The sequence below is a fragment of the Neopelma chrysocephalum genome, unplaced genomic scaffold, assembly GCF_003984885.1.
Source record: "Neopelma chrysocephalum unplaced genomic scaffold, ASM398488v2 Primary Assembly neopelma1_63, whole genome shotgun sequence".
Classification (NCBI taxonomy): Eukaryota; Metazoa; Chordata; class Aves; order Passeriformes; family Pipridae; genus Neopelma; species Neopelma chrysocephalum.
The window spans coordinates 15,277,668-15,283,831 of record NW_020897720.1 but is presented as its reverse complement, the minus strand read 5'-3'; positions in this window follow the sequence as shown (position 1 = coordinate 15,283,831).

The following is a 6,164-nucleotide window of genomic DNA, read 5'->3' as shown; positions in this document are numbered from 1 at the left end:
CTCCAGTGCTGCCCCTGCCACAGGCACACACAGCTCCAGTGCTGCCCTGACTCCCATCCTCCCAAAGCACAGACAATTCATTTAAAGCATGAGGCATCTCACTGAATGTGAAGAGATGCACATGGGTTTGAAATGGCTCCTTTGCACAGATACCTGCAGGGGCACACTGCTGCCTCATACCCAGCTTAGCCCGAGGACCCAGACTCTGATACCCCCTGAGATGCCACATCCCCACAAGAGCTGTACACCAAAAGAGAAGAGTTTGGCCCCAGAAATCAGCAGCTGCCACAGCAGCCTTTCCAGGGGCTGAGCAGTTGGGGCTGCTCACAGGTGAGTCCGTGGTGCCCTGGATCTGTATTTTAGCACCAGGCACCCGCCCCCTTCCCACCACAGACAGGGTGGAAGTCCAAGGTCGGGGCAGAATGGGGGGAGAAAGAGCTGAGAGAACCAGACCCGAATGTTTCCAACCCCAAGTGATGGCAGAGCTGGGCAGCACACACAGAGCTCCGTGCCATCCATGCAGAGGAGCTGCTTTGAGCCAGGAAGTTGGCCTGGGAGACTCTTGAACCAGCTGGGAATATTGATGTGATTAACAATGATTTGATTTGGAAATCAATGTGAAGGAGATTGTTTGCTTGCTTTGTCCAATTTAGTCCATGAAATACTGGCCTCAATACAGGGAGAAATTCAGCTGAGGCAGGAAGGGGGTTTGGAGGAGGGGTGGAGTGGGGTGTGTTTGTTGTTTTATCAGACATCCGTCTGGATTCTGGCTGGAAAAACTTGAGCATTCCGTGAAATGTTTTACGTGTGTCTATAACAATCTGAACAAAGGAACAGCTGACAGCTCATGATCAGTTAAAGATAGAGCAATTTCTAGTTAGCAATCTTGTGATTGCATTTTCTGTACCTACGTGCGAGGCTTCCTAATTGTTATGTGGCTTTTGTTGCAGTTTGGCTGCAAATGAAACACTGAATTTACAGGAAAGCCAACACAAAGTCTTTAAGAGGAATATTAAGAAGCCATTCTCCTGGGTCACAGAGCAAAGAGGCTGCACATGCACAGCCATTAAATGTTACCAGGTATAAGTTGTTGGGCTCATATTCTAACCCTAGGAGGAGTGATAATTCATCACAGCTAATTTGAATTGGAAAGGAAGGAAGCATTTTTTAAACTTCAATCACATTAAATTGTCTCTTCCACTTTAGCTCCAGGGAGCTGCTTCTGCCAATAACTCCTGGGAGCACTGCGAGAACCCCTGGGTAAAATTTTGTGGTGCAGGCTGGGAAGCAAACGAGTAAGCAATTGATAAATGACCTCTCCTGACATTAATATGTTTTTTGAAACACATGGAAAGCTCAGTGGTGAAATCCCAGATTCCATATAATCCCAGATTCCACACATTAATTTTGCTGAGTAGCCACTTGCTGCACTGTAAAATATCAACACCAGAAAAGCAGTAAATGACAGACCAGAGCAGAAAGCTTGTCATCTTACTGTTGCCCTTGGGAAATCTAACCTTCTTAAAATCAGCAGCTTTGTCAGTCCTGATGTAGTTATTTCATTACTCATTTCCCCCCCCCCCACCCAACAGGTCACTCAGATTCCCCTGGAACACTTGGTCTCTCCATTCAGTCCCTCTGATCCAGTTCCTGGCCTGGTAGGAACAAATTACCTCCCTCTGGGCCAGGAAATCACACTTGCAAGGTTACCACCACAATTCTGGTACATCCATGCAGGCCTGGACTCCTTTGACACAAGATTTTCACCAGCTGAAGACACCTCAGTGCCCTTCAGCAGTGGGACAGCTCTGCTTTCTGTGCCAGGACATGTTTCCCCTTCAAACAGCTCAGGAAAGTTGAAACAGCTACAGACCAAAAGAGGTGCCAAAATATCAGCTTATAGAAGATGCTCTGCTGCTTAGAGCAGATTAACTCATTTTGCATACAAAAAGCACTGAATGGAAACATTGGGATACTCTATATTTGGACACTGGGCAATACCAACATAATCCAAAGAGAAGCAGAACAATCCTGCAGTGGAAAACGTCATCAGCAGTGAGGCTGAGCCCAGACTGCAGCAGTTAGCAAGTCAAAATGATCACAGCAGTTTGGGCTGTGATTGCCTCACACCTTAGAGGCTTTTCACCAACCTTTTTTCTGCAACTGAGTTCTTCAGGCAGGAGACAATTTGAGGAGTGATTCAATTCACTGCAGTCTCCTCCTGAGTCATTACTGAAGCAACTCTCCTACAAAAGTTAAGCATTTTAAACCAATGGCTCTACCTTTGGAGATGGGATGCAAACCCCAGTTGGTCACAACTAGACATTCAGACAAAAAGGACTTCAATTCTCACATCCACTACATCCACTGATTTTTATTTCAACAGTTCAGTGCTATCTCTCAGCCTCTTTGTGCTACTCTTCAGTGAGGCTCTTTATCTCTTAGTCATCTATTTGTAATATTTACTCACATTAAAAAGACCTACATGATTTGGACAGCAGCCAAAAAGAATATCCCTACCATTAAAATTATTAACTAACTTGAGCAGTTCTTCAATCCTGGCAGCAGAGGAGACTCGTCTCTCTCCTGTGTGTGGAGAAGAAGCATTTTTTGGTGCTTCTGTGCATTGTGGAAAGGCAGCTCTACCCACAGGAGGGCAGTGCCAGCTCAATTGTTTCTATTTCTGTAATATGCTCTCCCAGCACAGCACCTGAAGTGCTGCCTCTTTCTCTTTTGTCTCCTCGGTGGGGATGGGGAGTGGCAGGGACACAGCACAGCCCTCAGAGCCTCCCTGGTGATGGGGTCCTTCAGTCTGGTCCAGCCTGAGCTGCAGGAAAGCTTCCCTTGGCTGCAGTGCTGCCCCAGAATCTGCCCCAGCCCGAGGCAATCAGCTCAGGATTAAGCTCAGCACTGTTTAGGCTTCTACACAGGCCCAGCTGCCCTTAATTCCAGCACCATTCCAGACTAATACCAGCACTGGCTGAGCCACATCCCAGCTTTGTGTGTGAGTGAGATAAACACCACACAGGAGCCTGCCTTGCCTATTAAGGTGTTTGCCCTGTTGTTCCCACCGACATCAGCACTGCTGACAAAAAGCAAGCAATGCATTTTAATAAATCTGAAGGGCTGTGCTTGGCTTCCCAAGTAGCTCTGCAGGCAGCTCCACAAAGGGCCCTGCACGCTGCTGCAAACCAGAGCCTGCAGGGAAGGGGGAAGGAGATGAAGCAAATGTTTCTGAGGTTCAGCTCAGCAATCCCCTGTGCAAACACAGGCCCTGCAGCAAAGGCAACCACTGTGCTCCTCTGATTAAACAAGCCTGGGATCACTGAATGTCTTTTCCTCTCAAGTCCAGGAAAGGAATGGGGTAAATTCCCAGTGCCAGTCAGTGCAAGTAATGGTTTAGAGAACCCCCCCTTACTGACTTTACCCCTTGTTTCAATACCACCTGTAAATTCTTTGCTAAAACTAATATTTTAAAGCAGAATCCTAAATACGTATAACGTTTGGGGAATGGTTTGGGTTGGAAGAGACCTTGAAGATGATCCAGTGCCACCCCCTGCCATGGGCAGGGACACCTTCCACCAGCCCAGGTTGCTCCAAGCCCCGTCCAACCTGGCCTTGGACACTTCCAGGGATGGGGCAGCCACAGCTTCTCTGGGCAACCTGGGCCAGGGCCTCTCCAGGGAACAATTTCTTCCTAAAATCCCATCTAAACCCAGCCTCTTTCAGTTCAAAGCAAAGGTTCATTCCCTGCGTTTCACCCGCTAAAATGCTCGGCAGACCCTCGGCAACCCCCCCCCCGCTGGGTGCCCACCCTGCCGCTGGCAGCCCTTGCCCTCGCCCTGCTGAAAGGCAGAGCCGGATTTTTTGGGAAAGCGGGAGATTTTTTGGGAAAGCGGGAGATTTTTTGGGAAAGCGGGAGCTCATTCCCGGCTCCGCTCCCGGTCCCAATCCCGCTCGTTCCCGTCACGCTCCTGCCCCCGCGTGGGCAGCGACGGCATCGCAGCATCGATGGACCGGGACCGGGAGCGGGATCGGGAGCGGGATCGGGAGCGAATCCCCGGACACCGAACCCCGGCCCCTTCCCGGATCCCGGGACACCGAACCTCGACCCCTTCCCGGATCCCGGGACACCGAACCCCGGCCCCTTCCCGGCCCCGGAGCCTCTGCGGGCGCGGCCGGAGGCTCCTGCCCAGATTTGTTCTGCTCGATCAAACAGGCACCTTTTCAGCTTCCCAGCCGATTTTGAGGAGTTTGCGTCAGAGGACTGGGCATCATCGTGAAATTATTTCTCAAAGGCCATTTATATGAGCCGGTTTTATTTAGCAGAAGTTCAGAGCACTTGTGCAGTTTTGTTTTTTTCTCTTCCCTGAGGATGCGAGCTGCAAGATTAAGAGAAAAATCCCAGAAGGAACTGCCTATCTAATAGGCAGATACTCTGCTGTGTCCTGGTACTGTCTCCTCTGATTACAGCCACAGACACAGCCCATGGAAGTCCAGGAGGAGAGTGGAGACAATGCCAGTCCTCCAAAATGCAGAACGGGAGGGCTGGACTGGGTTGGATGTTCCACATCCTGTGCCTGTTTTCTCTTAGGTGCGTTGTGAGAAATGTGATCGATTCAATTCTTTTTTTTTCTACAGATTACAATAAAGAAACACAAAACTCCTCCTCGAGTACCTTGATAACACCTCCTCAGCTGGGTCATTATAACCTACTCTGAGGCACTTCCAAAAACAAACATTTCACCCTGTGGGCCAGGAATAATGTGAGTCCAGACAAAAGGTGCCAGTGCTCAGCTACACAAACCCATGCTAGCTGAGGACTGCCTGCCCACATATCAGACACCTTCTTCTGCAAACCAGTAGTTTCAAACCTGCCCAGGAAAAAGAAAAAACAAAAACCCAGGAGTTCTGGGGCAGCCGTTCACCTACAGCAGCCAAAACCCCCTCACCAGGAGCAGAGTTCCTGCTGCAGCACTGGGAGCTGCCTGGCCAAAAGCCCTCGATGTCACAGCTGTAATTACATAAATCCCTTCCATGCATTTGTGTCAGAGCCACTGATCAAGAAGCAGCATTAATTAGACCTCATGCACGCTTCAGAGGCACCAGAACTGATCCTCAGAGCTCAAGGGGTTTAGGGCAGCAGAGGGTGCCCTCAGCAAGGCTGCCCTCATGGTCTGGAAGGTGTGAAAGCACAGAGGAAAAGACGAGGGAAGAAAACAAAAGAAAAGCAGCAGCTTTGCAAATTTACCCTTTCCAAGGTGAGTTGCCTGTGAGGTTAAAACCTGCTGGGATCGTGCCTGGACAAACTGAGCACACCCTGAAAGCCTGTGCCTGTGAGAAAAAACACTGCAGTGTCTGGGAGCTGCTAAATAACCTCCCTAACATCTATTGGTTTCTCTCAGAGGAGGCAAACACCAACAAACTGCACAGGCAAAGGGCTAAATAAACCCCCTGGGTTATTTACTGCAGGAAGGCAAAGCCTGGCATCCCTGGCAATGCCCCAGCTCGTGCCCTGTCCCTCCAGGTGCCACCACAACACCAGTGTCTGCCAGACAGAATGGGAGGCAGGCCCAGACAGGAGGGAGGAGCTGGCACTCCAAAGAGTTAAAAAAACAGAGGAATCTTACCCCAAACCCAAAAACATTTAAAAAAAAAATAATCAAAAAAGCTAAGCAGCAGCTCTCACAGCAAAAATGCAGTTCCAAAATTAATGAGATTTTGATAACCACCCCCCCTTTAAAAATGGAATATTTCCATTTTAAAATGCACAAGGACTAAAATCTTCGTAAATATCCTATTAAGAAACTTCTGGTGCTGTTTTAGGGTTTCAGTTGAAACACAGTGCATGAAGGTTGCCATAGCTACAAGCAAATTTTTAAATAACTGTTTTTCATCAGAGCAGCTGCAGTATCATGCAGAACCCAGGGTGAAGTGGGGGAGCTGGAAGGAGAACAACCGACTTCAAGCCACTAATCAAGTGACTCTGAGATTTCACAAACACAGAAACTTGTAATCTGCTTTCTGCTTTTCAAAGAAAATGCTGCCCCTTGTCGTTTGGCAGCACCCCAGCAAATGCTGTCAGCGCTGTGTGAGACCCCAGGCAAGAGAAGAGCTTTGTTTTCCTGCTGGAAAACGGGAATATTTGCAGTGCTGAGGCCCAG